Here is a 23,009-nt window from a genome sequence, read left to right on the forward strand (position 1 = left end):
AGAGGTACAATTTGGCCCAAAAACTCTGACTACAAAATTGCTATGTGCTCCATTAAATACAGGTGCAATTTTAGGCATGGATCTTCTGAGACAAGTACATCTAACGTTAGACGTGTCCTCAGAATCCGCTAGCATAAAAATTTCCTCAGCACAAGTTTCTACCAATAATGCAATCCCTACTGAGTATGCTTTCTTACAGAATCATCTAATTTGGGCTAAAGACAAGGATGATTGTGGTTTGTTAACAGGTGTAGAACCAGTTAAATTGACGGGAAATCCACCTCCGGTCACCAAACAATATCCGATTAATAAGGAAGCTATACAGGAATCAAACCTATTGTAGAAAAGTTGCTGAAGCAAGGAGTGCTAATTAAAACCAACAGTCCATGTAATTCACCCATATGGCCCATCAAGAAATCAAATGGGGCATGGAGACTTACAATAGACTACAGAGTAGCCAATAAACATATTGATAAAATCACCCCCCTAGTGGCAGATCCATCTACAATTTGTAATGGCTTACCATTAGATTGTAAGATTTTTTCAGTAATTGATATGTCTAATGGATTCTTTTCTGTACCGTTGCACTCTGATAGCCAGTCATGGTTAGCTTTCACAGTTGACTATGAACAATACCAGTGGACACGTCTGCCACAGGGATTTCAGAATTCGCCGACCATATACCATCAGGCTGTCAGACGTGATTTGTGTGACCCAGAATGTCCAGTCAAACAGTCCACTATGATTCAATATGTCGATGATATTATGCTTGCCTCAACAGACCACGAGGTACATCAAATTGAATTGACAGCATTGTTGGACTATTTGCATAAAAAAGGACACAAATGCAGCTTTCACAAAGCTCAAATTGCTAAAAAGCAAGTCACATTTCTGGGTCAAACAATTGGTGCAGGAAATAGATCCATTACACAGGATCGAGCGGCTTCAGTCAAAGCCATACCTCCGCCTACTACCATTAAAACACTCCGCTCATTTTTAGGAACAGCAGGTTACTGTAGACCTTGGATTGAAGACTATGCCTCGATTGCGCAGCCTCTCTATGATTTGTTGAAAGGCCATGGTAAAGATTCAGATACTGTTTGTATGGAAGAAATTCATCTCAAAGCTTTTAATGATTTGAAGAGAGCACTATGTCAAGCACCAGCATTAGGAATTGCCCAATCAGATAGACCCTTTGTGCTTTATGTCCATGAACACTTAGGCTTTATGACTGCATGTCTAATGCAAGATCATGGGGGCAGCTTACGCCCAATTCATTACTATTCTGGTAAACTTGACATAGTCGCTCAAGGTATGGGCCCATGCCTCAGAGCAGTACAGGCAGTTAATCTAGCGCTTCAGGCTTCATTAGGAATGGTGTTAGGTCAGAATGTAAATGTAAAATGCCCTCACGCAGTGTCTGCACTAATGAATCAAGCAAAAGTCACTTCTGTCACCTCCTCCCGTTGGGGAAATTGGTTAGCAACTCTCACAGCCCGAACATTGTTATACAGCGTGCACCAGTCACGAACCCATCCTCATGTATGATGTCTGCAATGACTGAAGTTGTGTTAGAGGGTGAAGGTGAAATGACTCATGATTGTGTTACGCTTACATATGCAGCGACAAGTGAAATAGCAGAAACTCCCATAGAGAACGCAGAATTGGAGTTGTTTGTTGATGGTTCAGCTCAAGTTATTGAAGGTAACAGACGAGCAGGATATGCAGTAACTTCCACCACTGAAGTAGTTGCTTCAGGTCGACTTCAGATCATTTTTCAGCTCAAGCTGCAGAACTAGTAGCCTTAACAAGAGCATGCATGCTAGCTTCAGGATCAGTTGCAAATATCTACACAGATTCCAGGTATGCTTTTGGGGTAATTCATGATTTTGGTGTTATTTGGCAAACCAGACAATTTCTAACTTCTGCTGGATCCCCCATTAAGCATGCTGGATTAGTGAAAGATTTAATGTTTGCCATGAAACTCCCAAAGAAATTAGCGGTGATCAAAGTGAAAGCACACCTCACAACTAATACTACGGAAGCTAAAGGTAATGCTCTTGCTGATGTAGCGGCTAAACAGGCTTGTTTCTATGCAACTGTACAAGTGTGTTCAGGTAGTACAGCACAGAAGACAATTCTACCTCCGGAATCAATCATTGATCTGTATAAAGACGTTCCTCTATATGAAGCATGGACATGGTTAGAAAAAGGAGCCACTGTGGATTCATCCGGCTGCTGGACCAAAGGGGGAAAGTATGTTGCTCCCGAATCACTGTTGCCATATTTGGCTCAACAAATACACAATTTGGGTCACAGTGGTCCAGCAACGATGAATCACAGGTTCTCAAATCAATGGTGGAATCCAAAATTCAGAAACATAGCCACTGAAACAGTCAAGAGATGTGTAACATGTCAGAAAAATAATGAGGTACCAGCAGCCACCACACCAGCAGCACATACCCCAGCTCCACCAGGGCCATTTCGTCACCTGCAAGTTGATTACATATCATTGCCCCCTTGTAAAGGAAAAACTGACGTTTTGGTAGTAATAGACAAATTCTCAAGATGGGTAGAAGCTTATCCAACAGGGCGTGCTACAGCTGCACATACTGCTAAATGTCTTGTTACTGATTTGATTCCCAGATGGGGATTACCAGATTGCATTGACTCAGATCAAGGTACCCACTTCACAGGACAGGTAGTCAAGGAAGTGTCTAGAATGTTGAAGATTAAGTGGAACCTTCACTGTCCCTATAGGCCACAAGCATCAGGACAGGTTGAACGATCAAACAGAACAATCAAAACCAGGCTAAGCAAAATGCATCAGGAAGGAGTACCATGGGTTGAAGCACTGCCCGCAGTACTGTGTAGTATGAGGCGTCACCTAACAGATCAGTAGGACTGAGCCCTCATGAAATTATTACTGGGCGTCCTATGCAGATGCCAGGTGTGATTGATCTTAGAAATGCTGATGTTCACATTGCTTCAGATGCCCTGATCACTTACTGTGAAAACCTCACAAAGGCAGTACAGAGTGCCAGAGAGAGTTGAGTCGTGTTGGCAGACTCCACTAGAAGGTGGACACACTATCATCCCAGGTCAATGGGTCATGATAAAGTCGTTCAGAAACAAGCCATTAGAGCCTAAGTGGTACGGACCACATCAAGTGATGTTGATTACAGCAGCTGCAGTATTGTGTCAGGAAGGAAAACTTGGACTCATGTGTCACACTGTAAAGTTGTTCCTCCACCTACAGGGATAGGTTAGGACACATGGACCAGTGAGGAGCCCAGGGAAGAACCAGAGCAACAGGCTTCGGGGGCCAACCCTGCGGTGAACATCCCCTCATAGGCCTTCCCCATCCACTAGTCCACCCTCACCTCACTGTTCTTTAGGTGTCACAGGAATTAAGAAATAGGGAAAGAAGGAACAACAATAGCAGACGCAGATTGAACAGAGGATACAACCCTAATGTTTGTAGTCTTTAGAACAAATACTGCTGTCTTTTGTTTTCTTTCTTCCTCTGTGCAGATACCACATGATGGCTGTCCTGAGACCCATACGCGCCGAACTCCTTACCTGCGTATGAAGCCACAACCTCTAAAAGACAACGAGACCCACTGCCGAGCCAACTGTCACGGAAGACAGAACAAAGAAAAAAAAAAATACACAACGCAGAGAATCACATACGAGAACTTCAGTCATCCAGCAACATGATCAAGACATTCTTGATCTTTCAGCAAAATTACACCTGATGGCTGAAGATAATTCTTCATGGTTCGGAGACTTGTTAGGTAAACCCTGGCTGTGGATCAAGGACATAGCAATTCTGCTGTTGTTTCTCCTACTGGTGTACTATCTATGCATCCACAGTATCAAGTGTTTCGTTCAGCAAATGACTTCCGCCTCTCACGAGGAAATGACAGTTCCAACCAGAAAAGATTATTACCCGTAAGAACTTCACGGACCATAATTTCATGTTTTGTTTCTGTGTCAGCATGCAATTACAGACAATCAACACAGAACAAGTGCTATGAGCCTGTAACGATCACAAGTTACAAGAATAAACTTTTTAAGTGTCTAAATTTGTATTTTGTGACAGTTATTAGAACTCTCAAAGGGGGAATTGTGGGATTACAAATTTATTTAAACGTTTAATTTAGATTCCAATGTAATAGTGTACAAACTGAAGATGTTATATACCTTGTATTTAGCATTTAAGGTGAAAAATGGTGACATGAGTCAGATCACTACATCAGATGCAAGAGGTCCCTGCCAGTTCCTGTTCTCCTATTGTAAGTGAAATGAGCCAAATGAGCCAGACTCGAATCTTTTGTTCTGCAAATGGCTTTCGGAGCCCCCTGGCCCAGACATGAATCGTTAGACTGATTGGATTATCAATGCAATCGAGTGTTGTTGATTGGGTCTGTCTTTCTCATTTGCATGCTTTGTTTAAAGTTGTCACCCAGGTGCTTGGTCTCCATTCCTAAGCACTGCCCCCTAAAATGTATTTAAAACTACAATGTATCACTGCTTTAGTTAGACTTGGATGACTACAGCGACGCGCAGCGAGTTCTCAATAAAGAGTAACTTCTGGATGAAAGATAACCCAACGTCTCCTGGTCTCTGCTTCGTAGAAGATAAAAGTTCACAACACACCAAACTTCACACATTTGATAAGACTCCTGACCTGAAGAGATGTATGTGACCATATTCAGTTATAGTCATAGCGCCACCTGCTGGCAACAGGAAGTGACATGTTTTACTCTGTAACGAACTCCTCCAAGAGATTTAATGACATCACCATTATATTTAGCAAGTCTAGTCTAAAGGCCTTTACGACGTTAAATTGTGAAGATCTTGAGTTTTCTTTAAAGGGCGTGTCCGTAGCAGCCTCACAAAATTCGATGTTTCGCCATGGGAATAGAAGTTGACGTAACTCAGCCATACAATGTCCGATCTGCCTCAAACTTAAAACGTTTGATAAGAGACCAGGGCTGAACACATCTAAACTCTAATATTCCATAATAATCATAGCGCCACCTGCTGGCAACAGGAAATAGCTTTTTTTACACTAACTTAAACATGCAATGTCCAATCTGCACCAAACTTCACATGTTTGGTAAGAGTCATGGCCCGAAGACACCAAAAGGCCAATATTCAGTTATAATCATAGCGTCACCTGTTGATAACAGGACATGTCATGCTTTACACTAACTCAAGCATACATGTTCAATCTGAACCAAACTTCATATGTTTGATAAAACTCCTGGTCTGAAGACATCTTCATGCCAATATTCAGTTATAGACATAGCGCCACCAGCTGGCAGCAGGTTTGGCACATATAAATGACTCTGACATTTTCCTATGTATTTGCCTTTTTAAATGCATATTGCTCACCGTTCCCTGTCTTCCTGAAGCCACCGGTCGGCGAGGGCCCTTCCATCGCTGCTTGCAGCTTTAATTTATTTTGGTTTGCAAAGCTTCTTTTTTTCTTGCAATACTTCATGTTAGTTTTTTTTTCAATACTTTGAAATTCAATTACTTCAATTATTTAGCAAATATATGTGGCATTGATTTGACTCCATACAAATGTTTATATATCTGTTCATAAAAAAAAAATCTTAGTATTACATTGGATGATAAAATGACAGAAAACATGTTATTAACATGTTAGTAAATGACAGACTATTTGGACTAGACAGATGGCAAGTCTAGTACAGTCTAGTAGTATGCAGTTGGTGGAGTTTTATTTTTTATGAGTTTATTATATTTTTTTTTGGTTTATTCTGTGCTGTTGAAATTATTTTTGGTTCATTTGTAGCTGTTTGTCATGTTGTTTTTTTTGTAATGTTTGTTTATGATGTAAGTTGATTTTTTTTTTTAAATTTAAAATTTTATTTGTTGATTCACACACCCGTATCAAAAAGTGAAGTCATGAAATTCATGTGTTGTGTTTGTGTAAATTTGTTTTGGACCATTTTGAATGCAGCAACTGTATCAAAAATTAGAGCATATGCGTTTCCATAGTTTTGTGATGCATAAGGATTTGTGTACCTCCAATAAAGAATTTAAGAATGTGTAACTGTTTTGTTGTGTTTGTGGGAGAGAAAAAAATCTACAAGTTTGCAACTCACGTATGACTTTTTTTTTTTCTCCAATAATATGTCTTGGTATAGAGACAAAACAAATTTTAGACCAAATTACTATATTGTGAAAAGTATTTTGAGTGTCAAGAAAAGAGCTATAAAATGCAATTAATTATTATTATTATTAAACAACTTATCATTATCATTATTATTATTATCATTAAATAACTTTTCATCTGTAATGCTGGGTTCACAAATGCGACATGATGTGGTTCCAAACCCAGTCAACAATTTGATCTCACAGTGATGTCACCATGAGCTCACAGGATACTTGTGATGAGGTCACAATGTGAGGTAACAGTGAGCTAAAAGTGTAACCTCACAGCGCCCTCACTGTGAGCTCATACTAATGTGAGGTCAAAGTGCACTCACTGCACAGAGACTTGGTACCCAGCATGCATTGCAGCATGAAGCTTTTGATTGTCACCATTGTTGAGATTCATACACTGTCATTTAAACACAAAGAGAAACATCAAAAGTAGTTAATAATGTTTGTGTCTTATGCTTTTATAATTCTTCATAAATTATTATGAAAGTGACGTGACATATGGCCAAGTATGGTGACCCATACTCGGAGTTTGTGCTCTGCAATTAACCCATCCAAAGTATACACACACCAGGAGCGGTGGGCAGCCATTTATGCTGCGGAGCCCAGGAAGGGCTCAAGGGCACCTCATTCGTAACATTGAGGGTGGAGAGAGCACTGTACATTCACTCACCCCACCTACAATCCCTGCCGGCCCGAGACTCAAACTCGCAACCTTGATTACGAGTCCGACTCTCTAACCATTAGGCCACAACTTCCCAAGACCAAGACTGCACATTGAATCTAGGTGATGACTGTGTTGTTATCATCAATAACAAACCAGTATCACCTGATTGCAATCTCTTTTTGGGTTTCCTTGCCATAACAAATGTGCTTTACAAACACAGTTACAGCAGCCCCAAAAAATATAATGTTATAAAGTCAAGGGTCAAGAGCCCAACTAAAGCAAACACTAATCACTATGATGGTAACATCAAACAAAACAATAAAACATCATCATCTAAATCTCTGTTAATTCCCAATAAGCGCTTCTGAAGATGTCTGACAGAAATTAAGTCAGTCTGGTTAATAATGAATGAAGCTGGTAATTTGTTTATTTCAGTTAATTTCATTTAAGGCTGTGGCTGGAAGTCAGTTGTATGTTTGGAGAAGGTTCTTATAACAGAAATCTGTTAGCTGGGCGTGCACTCATAAGCTCATCATGTGACACCACTGTGATATCACTGTGATAGTGTTGAGAAACAGGAAGTAGAATGTCCCCCAGCGACTGATATTTGATCTGCCTCCTCTCAACCTGCTCAACATTTTGAATTCACAATGAGCTCATATATTACTCACACTGTGAGGATCACCGTATGAGAATGGTGTGATGTCACTGTGATCATCGCGTGACCTCACGTGTTGACTGGGAATGCAGTATAAAGTTTTATTAACAAAATAAAGGAAAACAAACAAGGGCAACTCAGGAAACGCAGAGCTGGTGCAAACTAGAAATCAAGACGAGAGCTTCTACAGGGGGAACAGGAACTGAACAAGGAAGTAATACAAGGAAGTAATTCACCCCCCCCATCTGTGGAATGTTTTTGAAGCTTGATAAGGACACTTAGTCGATCCTTTTGCATCCTTTTGATAGTGATAAAGACCATCTGCAATTTAGTACCCATATAAATGTAAACGCTGAGGCCAGGTCAGTAATTTATATGCAAAAGTCAAAAGGCTAAAAGGGTCCCTTAAGCCATAAAGTCCCAACGACCATCAAGGATCATAAGCAGATGTTACAGAATCCCCCCTTTTGGCTGAAAATGTTCACCTGGAGACATCTTCAGCCAACAGTGGATCATGATGGTCAGATGGCAGGTGGATCACAAATGACTGATGACAGGTGGTTTCTACTTTTCCTCAGCTTGGGTGTTAACCTTGTTCAGGTTCAGCAGTGTCTCTGCCTGGGCCCCTCTTCTCCAGTGGTTCCGTTTGAAGGTCTGAGGGCGTGCAGCTGTGCACCTGTTCATGGACCTTTGCATCAGGTTGACTCTCAGGACTGGATGTGGGTCTGAGGAGGTGTAACCTGTCTCTGTCAGTCGCGTGAGCTTCCACTTCTGGATATCTTGGCCTTCTGTAGTGTTTGGTCAAACTGGGTGATGTTTTAGCCAGTTTGTCAAGGTCTTTGGGAGTCGTCTCGTGCAGTTTCGGGGTCTGCATGGAGAGGCTTTCTTCTTTGCTAGAAGGAAGAGTTCTATGGTGAGGGCTGGCAATGCTTTGGTTTGCGCCATTCACTTCTTCCAGTGTGTAGCAATTCTTGGATGGGGACTCCGTTCTGCTCAGCGGTGGTGATGCTGATGAGGGCTCCGCTTTTCTTGGCTCTAATTCCTTTTCAGGTGGTCTTCCAGACCATTTATTTCAGAGTCTTTGTTTTAAGGTCAGTTTTGGCTTCCTCTAGTAGCTGTTCTGCAGACTGTAGATGTCTTCTCATGTCTTTCTGGGAAGCCTTTAGTTCTTGTCGGTCACGTTCAGCAACTGCAAGGGCTTCTTGGAGCGGTTCAACTTTTTCTTTGTTTCGGTTTCACTCCACCTGGTACCTTGAGTTTATCCTGAGTCTTCACTTCGAGCTTGTCTGTGAAGCGTGAGATGTGCAACAGCTCTCTCAGGAACTCAGTGGTCTGATGCCTGAAGCCATCCTGGACTTTCACTGCCAGTTTGTCTATGCGGGTTTTGGCCATGTGTCAGTTCCTTTTGCAGATGGGTGCTGTGCTTGTCGCGTAGTGTCAGCTGGGCTTTGAGGGCGTAGCTTAAGGAACTGATGGCCTTGTTTAGCTCCCCGTGGTGGTGATTCTGGCTTGAGTCGTGTGTCAGGAGTCTCTTCCGGATCGTGACTATTACTCAGAATATTAAAAGTTCAATGGTCTTTAGGGTGAGGCTCTCTGTAATGCCTCTTAGTCAGGTGTTCACATCTCCTCCTGTGGGGTTTGCTTTCTGTGACATGCTGGCAGACTGGAAAGTGAGGACTGACACAGATCTGTATGGTGTTATCGGCCCATATGTAGTGAAACAGCTAAGTGTCATTTCAGTGATTGCAAACCCAAAGTGGAGTGCGTTGTGGTTCAGGCTTGCTGTTTCGGAATTGACAGCAACCTGACATGCTCTGAACATATTCCGCCACATCTTGCTTTATGCTAGCCCCGTATGCCACTTGTTTTAGTGTCTTATACGTGTCTCTGGTACTGTGGTGTCCAGCACATGGTGCGTTGTGGGTATGCATTAACCTGACCCCCCTTTGTCACTGTGTCACCACAAGCTTTGGCGCAGAGTGGGCATCAGGGACATATTATGGAATGTTGCTCAGCACATGTAGCATGTGTGTAATGTCATGCCGCAGTTTTAGGGCTGGAGCAGCAGCAAATCGAGCAGATGTGATAGGGTGGTTGGAGGGGTTAGGGAGGTGGTAAAGAATAAGCTTTATTGTTCAGTCAGAGGTTTGCATTTAGGCAATGACATTTATGGATAGCTCTTAAGTTAGTGTCAGGGCTGCGAGGTGGGTACCCTGGAGGTGAAAGTTGGTTTCATTCTGGTTACGGCTGCCATGTCATGGGTGGGTGGGTGGATCTTGGTTGAGGCCGTAGCTCACCATGCCATACACTTGTGATGTTGTTGCATGCCTGGTACAGGTGTTGGTGCTTGACTGGCTTCCTGTTCATTGTGGCAGACTCATCTTTTTCCTAGCCAAGGAGGTGGTGTGTGAAGCTGAGATTGGCATAATTTGGCAAATTGGAAATTTGAGTCTGTGTAACTGAGGAGTTCTTTGATGCAGTTCTTGTGAGCTGATGCGATTTAAAGGGTGATCAGGATGGCTGTCACTTGTACTGTGATCACTGGGAGTCCAGCTTGAAGTGTTGCTGTGGGAGACTGGAGAATCACTGGATGATTCGTGAAGTGCAGAGCTGGGCTCTTTTGTCATCTGAGTAGTTAGTGCCCCGGTGGGAGCAGTGTTCTGCTGAAGTGGGCAACCCCCCTTTAGTTCTGGCCATGTTGTTGGTGTAGACCAGGACTAAGGCAGTAGTTGGTGAATCCAGCTTTAAGATGAAACTCCTTGGGATGAGGGTAAATTAGGCATGGTGTAGAGTGCAGATGCCATTTGAGTTTGATGATGTAATGTGGTCTTGAGTGAGTCCACATAGCTGACATCAGCTCTGCATCGTTGCTTCTTGTGAAGAGCAGCTTTGGCACTGGCAGTTGTCGACAGGTGCAGGATGTCTCTTAGAAAAGGGGTGTGGCTCAGAGTGGGGCCAGGTTCCTCCATCCCCTTGAAGGTGTGTGCTTGGGGTTTGGCCACGCTGTCTGTGTGTCACACTCTGGCTGTCCGTTCCCCTTTGTGTATGCTGGTACTGCAGTCTCATATTTTTGCCGATGTAAACGTCTGGTATGGTCTGGCCAGACGTTCTTGCACTTTACAGGGCTTCTCCAGGGGGTTGCAAGGTCTCATAGGAAACTTGTGCACTTGCTTGCGAAGGCAGGTCTGGTGTGTGCTCGGTGAGTGCTTTGAAGCGTGTGAGGCTTCAGGCCATGTCCTCATGGCTGGCTGTGAGATTTTCCTGTGACCTCTGTGACCTGACAGTCTGTCTAGGTGACCTGTCTGGCTGGATTGGCTGGGGTTCTTGCACTTCAGCCCAGAGTTTCGGCTGTCTCACTTTCAGCAAAGGGTCAATGTGACCCAGCAGCTCTTTATCACTGAGAAGGTGGTATGCATGTATGGCTGCATGTTCCGTGCACACCTTTGGGCCTTAAGAGTTCAGCTCTGTTTCTGAGCTTCAGCCTGGGGTCTGCCCAAGAGTTGGAAGTGACATAAAAGTTGGATTTACTCCAGTGTCACCAGAACTCCAAGTCTCGCCTTGTTTTCCAACATGCTGTTTCCTGGTTTTCCGATTGGGTCCCTCAGAAGTCCTGGTATCGGGTTTGTGTGGTGACCGGTATGCTGACAGGTGTTGGATCAACCTGGATGTGCAGCCATCAGCTGAGGTGGCTGGGTGATGCCATTACCTGGCGATGGAACAGCTGGCTCTGTGGTCAGTGGCTGGTTAGCAGAGATCTGGGTGAGTGTTCAGCTGGTGGGAATTTTGGGGCGGTCATCCATTCCAGTTCTCACACTTATAAGGAGTCTGTACTGCCCATTTTGCCTCTTTGCGGGCCTCCTCTGAATGAGTTCCTTTAGGATACTCAAGATCTCTATACTGTCTCAGATGTAGCCACACTGTTCAGCTCTGAGAAGAGCTGGGACGTGTCACAAGGGTTTCTGCTGGTGAAATTTCAGGTTTGTTGCTCAGTGCTCTGTCTGGTGCTTGGGGGAGGCACCATCATGGCTATGCTGTTCCTGCTGGTTGGGAACCGTGTTGACTTTCTGATGAAGCATCTATCACAGTGATGTGCCTTTCAAGATGCAAAGGCAGGAGGAGTCTGGGTCGTGGGCTGGTCTGACCTTGAAACTGAGTTCTCGCGACCAGCTGAGATGTCAGTGCTTATCTCTGTGTCCTGGCTGTGCACTTCAGATGAGTTGGCTGGCTGGAAGTGTGAACGTTCCCGCACTTGAGGCTAATTCTCTGAATGCTTAAAGTCCCTTGGGCTCAAAACCATATGGCAGGTTCATGTTGGTGAAACAAGGGCCGGTGTCCATTTGGGTTGTGTACAGTACACGGGGTGTACGGTCTCATGGAGCTGATGGTCAGGTGCAGGAGAGTTGACCGTGTGTTTCTTTTGGCTTGTCGTGGGCGGTCAGCCGTCTGCTGATGTGCTGTTTGGGTGCCATCTGGTGTTAGGATGGATGTCTCTGTGGTGAGAGACTGTTTGACAAGATCTGGGCGTTTCTTTTAGTAGGAGGGCTTTCTGGTAAGTTGTTGGTTTCTTATGCCACTCGTAGTTAAAAGGAGTTTGATAGTCTGATATATCCTGTTTGCCCTGCTGGGAGGCCACTGCAGGATCAGTTCGTTTTATGTCCTCAGGATCTCTGTTGCTGGCCCGTGTGCTCTCCAGAGTCAGTTCTGGGTACTGTGCAGAGATAGGCAGGATTTTAACAGTCTTTATGGAGGCAGCGCTGTGTTGTCTGTAGGCCATATGGGCTGAGTTCCGCAGATGTCGGGTGGTCATTGTGCGGGGGAAGACCATGGCGCTTGAATGGTGACTCACAATGTGATGCGGATTTTTGGGAGGAGGGAAGGTTCTGGAGTTGAGGCCTTCCTCCCTTGTGGCCTGTTCTGTTGTCTGCCGTAGACTCAGAGCTGGCTGTAGCAGGCTTCTTGTAAGTTTTGTAATCCGCTTTGACAGTTTCAGACTGCTGGTACAGGATGTTGTGTTTCAAGGTTGGAGGTGATCCTGAGCAGATAGTCTGTCTCGTGTGGTCACATTGGGCAGAGTTCGAGCATAAAAGTTCATGTTTTGCAGGCAGGAAAGTGTGGTGGCCTTCTGCAGGCCAGTTGGTTGGGGTCTGTGGGGCCACACGGTGTCTGTATCTGCAGTGATGCTCTGGAAGGGTCCCTGCCCCACCTGTGGTTGCTGGCAGGTGAGGTGTGAACAGTGGGCCTGGGCCTGCTTGTCAGGGGAAATTCTGTGTTGTGTTTTCCCTTTCTGTTCACCTTGTGGTCTGCAAGCCTATTTCAGTTCATTTGTGACATTGAGTTTTCCTTGGCTTCGTTGGTTGATGTTTGAAGTTGCCTCGTCGCTGAGCAGAGACTTGGATTTCAGCTCGGGCTGCTTGCAGGTGGCATTCACAGGCATTGTTTCAGTTCGCCTGGGTCATTACTTAAGAGAGCTTTAGCCTGCTGGAGCCTCTCTGGCTTCTATTCCAGCTGCTCTCTGTGCTCAGTGTCTGTGTGGGTTTTGTAGAGGCATCCTGAAACTTTCTAATTCCTCTTGTAGCTCCTTGTCCTCTTCATCCGCTGTCATTTGCTGGTCCAGCTGGTCTGGCGGTTCTGCACGCGCTCCCGGTCCTCCGGGCCTCCTTGTGGTTGAAGCATCTTTCGCTTGGCTTTAACTGGATGATGCGGTTGTAGGCAAGGGCACCGATGATCCTGGCTGGCTCTCTGTGGCTGTAGCCCTGGTTTGATCATGGTCTGTCTGCCGGTTCAGGTTGTCATCCAGCTGTTTCGCTCAGGTGCTGTAGATCAGGAGTGGTCCCGGACCGGAGGGCGTCTGTTGCAGTGCTTAGCTAAGCCGGATGATCTGGACACAGGTGGAACACAGGTGGAGAGGGAAAAACACAAAACACCAATGCAAGTCCGCACAGATTTAGTGAGCTAAAATATTTGGGCTATGCGTTGCATGATTAACTGGTGTGATCAGTTAGTGACGCAAACTAAACGCTTACATATCATGGCTGATAAGGAAGGAGTGGATAATTGGTGTGAGTGAGCACCGAAAACTACGGGTAACACTGTTGATGGGTGATAACCTAGGGGTCATTTAATGACTTAGGCTATTTGGTTTATCAATGTTATTACCAAGTATTTTCTGATGGTTCAAACAGGTTCGGTCTCCGGGCACACAAAAAACAAAACAATCAAAGTTCAAATTTAGAAAGGAATAGTGGGAAATCAAGGGCTTACTACCACCTCTAGGGGCTGTGACAAGGACTGCGGAGCGGGGCTCTTGTACTGCCTAGGAAGGTGATGGGAGAGATAGCTGGACAGACCAAGCACGCTAAAGCAGAGAGGCTCTCTAGTCCTCTTCACGTTTCATATTGAGTGAATGGCTATATCTTAGGTGTTGTTAGGCTTGGTGATGAGCTGAGGTCACTCGGGTGAGCCCCAGTGGTTGGGCCGTCTCCCTTGACTCTCCCGAGCACGCAACTGCAGGGGCTCCTGATCACTCGCACCCATGGCACCCGGTGGCAACCACTCAAACAGCAATGCCTTTTGGCACAATGTTGCATCACTCAAGTGAGGGAGGCTCAACGACTAGCTGGCACAGCCAAAATTGGGTTTCGCCTGTGGGTCCCAAGTTACACGGACCCCTTTTGGGCCTCGAACTATGGATGAGTTCGCTCCTCTCAAAAGGGTGGACCACCGTGTAACTTCACAGGGTATTTAACCAAAATTGCCCTTATATGTCAGTCAGTATGGTTGATACAACACTTGAGGTACCCCATTGCTGATGTCGTGCTGCGTGTTGCCACTCGGAGTACAGGGCCAGAGGTATCCGAGGCGCCCCCCCCAGTACACGTCGGGTAGGTCAGGCAGACGAGTCCAGTCCCCGAGAATTCCCCATGGATAACTCGTCAGCTTACTGCCAAACACCAGGGGGCATGCTACCTAACAGGGAACATTGAGAGGGGACAACAGAAAGATTAAGCGTCTAGGATGAAGCAGCTTGATGCCAATGAGCAAGGGAATCAGACGTGTGACGGTGGGCCACTAATAGATTTGAAGGCTCATTGTGCACCACAGTGGCTAGCATTACCTATGCCTATAGAAGAAGGAGAGGAAAAGGGTAACAAAATAAAATTAAAAATTGGAAACAAAGTTAAAATGTCCTAATTGCGTAGGAAAGTAAATGGAAAATTGTTTTAAATAGATTTAGAATCTAAGTAAATTCGATTTTGCTTAATAGGTGTAGCTAGACTTAACTACAGACTGGAGTAGATGAAATAAAACAAGCCCAAATAAAATAAATAAATAATTTCTGCAAATGACACGGTAAAATAAAATACACACATCAACCAAAGCATGTGGGGAGACCAAAGTAATTGATAGCCCAACAGAAGGTGGAACAGAAAGAAACTGTAGAGGTAGGGGTACTGTTACACTTTACACACACTGTCTCTAAGTGTCTGTCGGATGCTAACAGCTAACAGCTGAGATAAGCTTTAGCTTCTATCCATGTAGGGCCGTTAGCGCGGTAGCTTCGCTACATGCAATGGTCTGTTTACATTAGTCTGTGACGATGCGCTGTCTTTAGTTTGAACCGGAAAGGGCTCGCTGTCGCCTTCCGGGTCAGACGTTGCTAAGAAACCGATGCACGCTTAACAACCGGTGTGCGCCAAGCACGTGAGCCAGATGTAAACATGCATGGGAATCTCGCTCATCCAGTCGACCTGTCGTTCACACTTCATTCATAACTTACACAGCGCGTTCACTTCACAGACAATGGCAAAGCATTACACCATTAAATCGACCAATTGCGTCACATCAGTGGATTAATATGAATGCAATGATACGCGACAATAAACAGATGAAATATTGTAGTGATATTTTTTTTATCACACAGCTGAAATTTAAGCCGCTGTCCTGAAGAGATTTTATCTGTTTAGGAGAGACTTACGCGGTTTACAACGAAACCCGAAAGTGGGGATTTTCTTTACCCAATATCAAATAGATTTAATCTAAAAACTCTATGCGCTGCCGATCTGACATTTACTAGTCGGATATGGGACTTATGCCGTTCAAAACTGAAAATGGGGATTATTCGCCCAAGATCATAACTTTAATGTAAACAATATTTATATATATATATATTTATACGCGCTGCCGATCTGGGATTTCTTCGCCAGATATATGGGACTTGTGCTGTTCAAAACTGAAAATGGGGATTCTTCGCCCAAGATCATAACTTTAATGTAAACAATATTTATATATATATATATTTATACGCGCTGCCGATCTGGGATTTCTTCGCCAGATATATGGGACTTATGCTGTTCAAAACTGAAAATGGGGATTCTTCACCCAAAATCATAACTTTAATATAAAAATATTTATATATATTTATACGCTGCCGATCTGGGATTTCTTCGCCAGATATATGGGACTTATGCGGTTGTTGCAACAATTACTTGATCAAGATTTTAAGACTCGGTTATCATTAATCTGACACTGACCTGCAGTAAGATTAATGTTGCTCGTGATCGGGCGAGGGGCACGCATTAGTTAGCTACGCTAATGGTTAAACCCACGGGAGTAATAGTCTAGTTGTATGGCATCGGAACACCGATGGCATCAATCTAACTACATATAATATAAGGCCTTAATTTTAAGATAAGCGAGGAACATCGCCGCTATCTTCTTCGGCGCTAAAGAGGGTTTCTTCGCTCGATTTAGGGCGGTTAAAATAACATTAAGACACACTATAAAAGGTTTCGCTGCTTTATAGGGTCAAATTTATAAACTGCAGTTAACTTAAGTCATTAACAGCGGCTGGTTTCTCAGCGAGAAACTCGAGAACTGTTAAGGCACGGAAAGTGGGCGTGTAGCCTACATTCATTCACAAAAAGACGCCGTTGGATAGTTTGAATAAACACACATAAGAAACACACAATTGTTACTGAGTCTGCTCACAGAACTAGGTTTAAAACGTTGCCCGCATTCTCCACCAAACTGTAGCATATTTGCTTTATGAGATGAACATAATTAATCATAACGGGTTATCATTTATTTATCCATCTTCAGGAATTAGCTGTAGTATTAATAGTACAATAAAATGATTAGTTCGTCCACAGTACGGACCCTTCTACTGAGTCTAAGGAAAATTATTACTCTGGTCACGACAAATAATTTCCTTACTGAAGCATTGCTCCGAGCATTGTAGCAAGACCGGACGTTAAAGTGACTTCGTTCTGAGAGCAGCAGACACAGACAACCAAGTGTGAATACATATGGATGTTTATTAAACTACACTACAGGGGAACATGTAACATAGAACTAGACACAGACATACACACATTAAACATGGATGCCAACGCAAGGAAGGCATGGAGAGAGAGATAGAGAGAGAGAGAGAGAGAGAGAGAGAGAGAGAGAGAAGGAGCGCTCGCGCGCAAGAGGATTGGCAGGATTTTAACATCAGCTGACTACAACCTGTCACGAACCATCAGATAATCACATCACCTTAATTAAAAGGGGTCGAAGCCTAGAAGCGCATCTAGATAGTTAACAAGCGGTTACTTGCATGGGTTTTGTGGGAGCTGAGTAAAGCATCCTGGTGCGTAGATTCCTGATGAATTCCTTTAGGAGTGAAAGCTTCGTCATTCCAGTCATGGGTGATTAGTCCGAAGTGAGTTGACAAAGTTACTGAGTTTAAAACTTCCAGAAGATCGGACTCCCCCGGAAGGGGAGCCGTGAGGTTTCCAAGGTGATAGGTGTGTCTCCGGGGCACCGACAGTTAAGAGAAGCCTGTTTTTTTGGTGTGGGAGAAGTTTTATCTGTTTCCCTGTAACACCCATTTTGGTTAGTTTGACCAATAACAAGGCTCATAGTTTCAGCGGGAAAATGTTCTTTGTCCCACTTGACACCTCGTTTGCATGTTTTACGACTGATCTGGAGACTGGTGTAATTTTCCCCACAGTACAGTAAGAATAGTGTGATGCATTTCATGATCACATAGTGTACATCATTGTGTGAGGAATAAAGAGCAGATCATTTTGATATCAAGAAAGAGACATCTGAAAGGTATTAAACCAGAGATACCTTCATACCTCTAAATATGAGTGTTTAGAGCTTACTAATACGAATAACGAGTGGTAACTAGGCTAATATAATAAGGAAACATACAAACAACACATGCATATACCAGATACATTTATAACTGCTTAATTATGGCCTAAATAGAGAAAATGTCTTTAGGTGTGTGTGTGTGTGTGTGATGTGTATTTGAAATCGTGGAGACAGACTAGTCTGGTCCGGGGGGTCACCCCCCCCTTCTGTGGAATGTTTTTGAAGCTTGATAAGGACACTTAGTCGATCCTTTTGCATCCTTTTGATAGTGATAAAGACCATCTGCAATTTAGTACCCATATAAATGTAAACGCTGAGGCCAGGTCAGTAATTTATATGCAAAAGTCAAAAGGCTAAAAGGGTCCCTTAAGCCATAAAGTCCCAACGACCATCAAGGATCATAAGCAGATGTTACAATATTCATAAGCTAGATTGGGTTTGCATCGAATGTTCTTCGACTTTTATACATAAGAAATTTGTTCATGAATAAAGATTGATCTGTTGAAAGCAGTTACTTTGAGTTAGATGCCAAATGTTCTCCTCCTATTCAAATTTTACATTGAAGGAGTGCTTACAACATATTTGCCCACTGGCAACTATAGTTGCCGCACACTCAAATATGATTTTCAAAAAAAAAAAAAAAAAACCTGGGGAAAATAAATGCAGAACATGTTCACATACACTCAAAAAAATGATTTGGTCTAAATTGTTCCAGTGTTCATGTGTTTCCACACTACACTCAAAAAAATGATTTGGTCTAATTTGCGCCAGTGTTCATGTGTTTCCACACTACAGAGTGTTCAAGTAGAATTGAAGCAGTGCTGGAGTTAAGGAGATAATTATGTGATGATTGATCATTAATGATGAACACCTGCTGTTATCAAGAAGAATCACCGAAGGAAAGAGAAACACAAGAACTACAACTGACTTCAGCCACAGCCGAAGATGAAATCAACTGAAAAAAAAGAAGACATTACATCTCTCAAGATCTGATTAAACAGCATCAGACTGACCAGATTGACTTTATTTCTGTCAGACTTCTAGAGAAGCTCTTATTGAGAATTAACAGAGGTTTAGATGCTTTATTGTTTTGTTTGAAATCACCATCAAAGAGACCAGTGTTTCCTTTTGTTGGGCTCTGGGCTCTTGACCCTTGACATGTTGGTGTTAATATTACACTGGTTGCTTTAATTGTGTGTTTATATAGAACACACTTAATTTAGCCAGCAAAACTAAGAAAAAAAAAAAAGAGTTGTGGGCAAATGATCCAGAATTAGAATCAGAATTAGCTTTATTCGCCAGGTGTGCGCAAACACACGAGGAATTTGTTGTGGTTTTAAGGTGCTCCTGGTACATGCATACATACATAAATACACATGTGACATGAGAACAGAAAAAAAACATTTAAATAGTAAGACTTAACAATGGATAATAATCCTAATAATAATAAGTATGAATCTGGAACAGTAGATTTATGTACAGATTTGTGCATTATTTACTCTATATACAGCTGTATAGATAAACATATGTATGTGTATTTACATAATACTTGAGAGGGAGGCAATAATTAAAGATGGAGAATGAATTACAGAATGAATTACAGAACACAGGTAATGATCCACGTGTTAGCTATTTAAGCTGGAGATGGCATGGGGAAAAACTGTTTTATGCCTAGATGTTCTAGTGCACAGAGATCTGTAGCGTCTGCCTGAAGGGAGAAGTGCAAACAAGTTGTGTCCGGGGTGAGAGGGGTCTTTGATGATGTTACCTGCCCGTTTCTTCACTCTGGAGTTGTACAAGTCCTGAAGGCTGGGCAGGTGCACACCAATGATCTTTTCTGCTGTCCTAACAGTCCGTTGAAGTCTTCTTAAATCTGATTTGCTGGCTGACCCAAACCAGACAGTTATGGAGGAGCACAGAACCGACTCAATAACAGCTGAATAAAACTGTTTCAGCAGCTCCTGTGGCAGGTTGAACTTTTCAGCTGACGAAGGAAGTACAACCTCTGCTGGGCCTTTTTCACGATGGAGTCAATGTGATTGTCCCACTTCAGGTCCTGAGAGATGGTGGTGCCCAGGAACCTGAATGACTCCACTGCAGCCACAGTGCAGTTCATGATGGTGAGTGGGGGGAGAGGAGGGGGGTTTCTCCTGAAGTCCACTATCATCTCCACAGTTTTGAGCGTGTTCAGCTCCAGGTTGTTGTGACTGCACCAGACAGCCAGCTGCTCAACCTCTTGTCTGTAAGCAGACTCGTCGCCGTCGTGGATGAGGCCAATGACTGTGGTGTCGTCTGCAAACTTCAGGAGTTTGACAGAGGGGTCTTTAGAGGTGCAGTCATTTGTGTAGAGGGAAAAGAGCAGTGGGGAGAGAACGCAGCCCTGAGGAGCTCCAGTGCTGATGGTGCGGGTGCTGGATGTGTGTTTTCCCAGCCTCACTAGCTGCTGCCTGTCTGTCAGGAAGCTGGTAATCCACTGACAGATGGAGGTGGGTACAGAGAGCTGAGTCAGTTTGTTCTGAAGGGTGTCTGGGATGATGGTGTTGAAAGCGGAGCTGAAGTCCACAACCAAGATCCTTGCATAAGTCCCTGGTTTGTCCAGATGTTGCAGGATGTAGTGCAGTCCCATATTAACTGCATCATCCACAGATCTGTTTGCTCGGTAAGCAAACTGTAAGGGGTCCAGCAAGGGTCCAGTAATGTCCTTCAGGTGGGCCAACACCAGTCTCTCAAATGACTTCATGACCACAGACGTTAAGGCAACAGGTCTGTAGTCATTAAGTCCTGTGATTTTTGGTTTCTTGGGTACAGGATGATGGTGGAACATTTGAAGCAGGAGGGGACTTCACACAGCTCTAGTGATCTGTTGAAGATTAATGTGAAGATGGATGATAGCTGGACAGCACAGGCTTTGAGGCAGGCTGGAGAGACACCGTCTGGGCCTTTGGCTTTCCTTATCTTCTGCTTTCTGAAGACTTTGCATACATCATCTTCACAGATCTTGAGTACAGGCTGAGAAACAGTAGGGGGGAGGGGGGAGGGGGGAGGGAGGGCGAGGGTGTGAATGGCTGTGCTGTGAGACGGTCGGAGCGGGTGTGGGGTGTCAGACCAGTCTTTTCAAACCTGCAGTAAAACTCGTTCAGGTCTTCAGCCAGTTGTTGATTGGCCTCAGTGCTGGGGAATGGGGTCTTGTAGCTGGTGATGGCTTTCAGGCCTTTCCATACTGATGTAGAGTCATTGCTTGAAAGCTGTTTTTTTAGCTTTCCAGAGTATACAGTTCACTTGTATCTTATAACAGAAATCTGTTAGCTGGGCGTGCACTCATGAGCTCATCATGTGAGAGCACTGTGATATCTCTGTGATAGTGTTGAGAAACAGGAAGTAGAATGTCCTCTGGTGACTGATATTTGAGCTGCCTCCTCTCAACCTGCTCAACATTTTGAATTCACAATAAGCTCACATATTACTCACACTGTGAGGATCACCGTATGAGAATGGTGTGATGTCACTGTGATCATCGCGTGACCTCACGTGTTGACTGGGTACAGGCTTAGCAGATTTGAGTTTCTGCCTGTAGGCTGGTAGGAGATGAACCAAATAGTGATCAGAGAGTCCCAGCACTGCACGGGGAACAGAGTCAGAGGTGTAAAGTCCAGGGGTCAGAAAGTAAAAGTCCTACCATGTGTTTATTCCACCCATGAACTCGGCAGCTGATTTCACCAGAGGAGGAACCAAGTCATTCCTTTCAAGTCACAAGCAAGTCTCGAGTCAAATCCCAATTCCTCAAAGAGTTAAAGTTAATGAGCTAATTAAATGATGATTGTGCATTAGTGATGAACACCTGCTGTTATTGAGAATTACAGAGGATCAGATGTTGATGTTTTATTGGTTAAAATTATGCCACCATCACGGAGAACAGTGTTTGCTTTAGTTGGGCTCTTGACCCTTGTAATAATTCAAAGTTATTTGATTTTAAGCAATTGCAGTAGTGCTTCACAGCAAACATTTGTGTGTTGCTGAATTGGAGATTAGTGTTTGCTTTAGTTGGGCCCTTGACTTCTTTTGTCAGATGTCTCTCTGAAGCAATGCATGTGCTGTGCAGTGAGCAGCTAATAGCTGTTTTCGTATGATGAGATAATCATCAGGCGCTGACTTGTTTACCTTTTTTTTTTTAGTTTAGGTTTTCAAGAACTAACCCTGTGAAACTACAGCATGCAATGAAAGTGTTGCTCTAATAGTTATGTTGAGTTAATTTTAAATCTATGTAATGCCTATAAATATTTAAACTAAATATTTATATGCATTACATAGATTTAAAATTAATTCAACATAACTACACTGTAAATTTTTTTTGAAATTTTGGTTGCAAGTAAGACTGTAAATTTACAAGAGTACTGTAAAAATACAGCAAACTTGCATGCTGTAAAATTATGATGGTGTGTAAACATTTGGTAAACTTCTTTCATTTGATTCTACTAAGAAGGGACATTTCTTAATATAAAACTGCAAACACTTAATTTGTAATAGTAAAGTTACTAAATACATGACTTGAACTCAAATCATTGTAGTTTATCATCAACTATAGCACACATGCATGTGGTAAAGCACTTAACAAAGAGATCATCACTGCATCAGCAACTCTACAGTTACTATCTTTAAATAAAGCAGCGGAACTGTTTGTGGCTCATCATTGACTGAAGCACAGGCTCTACTCTCCACCACAATGGTGATCCACAAAACTAAATTAAACTAACAGATCTCTCTTGTGCAAAATAATAGTTAAGTTAAATATTTACTCTCCTTATAGATAACACCTGCTGTTAACAAGCAGAATCACTGAATGAAAGAGAAACAAGAACTACAACTGACTTCAGCCACAGCCTTAGATGAACTCAACTGAAATACAAGACATCATTAAATCTCTCAAGATCTGATTAAACAACTCCACAAACAGCATTACCAGCTTCACACATTACAATTTGACGTTATTTCTGTCATATGTCTATAAAAATTATTTGAGAATTAACAGAAGTTTAGTTGTTTTATTGTGGCGGTCAGAGTTTGCTTTAGTTGGGCTCTTGACCATCAAATTTTAATCTTAGCTTTTTTCTGGCTGCTGTAACTGTGTTTGTAAAGCACATTTGTTATAGCAAGAAAACCCACAAAAAATTGTGATTATGTGCTTTTGATTGATTATTGATAATGATATAGTCATTATCTAACGGCCTGATTAAGTGATCTCATTCAGAGGCTGTTTTTTTTGTGTGTTTACAATCGCTATATGAAACAAGCTTCTATTGAAAAATTGAAAAAATGTCTCATGCACAAAACTTTTAGTACTACGGC

The 23,009-nt window shown here is 43.2% G+C and overlaps 1 protein-coding gene across 4 annotated transcripts in view; it reads right to left on the minus strand.

Annotated features, from left to right (window-relative positions):
- The window catches only part of LOC131547574 (glutathione hydrolase 1 proenzyme-like), a 133,408-nt gene that overhangs the window by 105,791 nt on the left and 4,608 nt on the right, over nucleotides 1-23,009 (minus strand). The window contains exon 1 of one of the 4 annotated variants that reach the window (XM_058788265.1): nucleotides 8,009-8,383. The exons of 2 other annotated variants lie outside the window; for them this stretch is intronic. The gene's annotated coding sequence lies outside the window, so the exon portion shown is untranslated. Of the gene's footprint in view, nucleotides 1-7,536; nucleotides 7,552-8,008; nucleotides 8,384-23,009 lie in introns of those variants that run through there. One more of the 4 variants, XM_058788259.1, reaches the window with a different exon arrangement.

Source organism: Onychostoma macrolepis, chromosome 01 (genome assembly GCF_012432095.1).
Source record: "Onychostoma macrolepis isolate SWU-2019 chromosome 01, ASM1243209v1, whole genome shotgun sequence".
Lineage (NCBI taxonomy): Eukaryota > Metazoa > Chordata > Actinopteri > Cypriniformes > Cyprinidae > Onychostoma > Onychostoma macrolepis.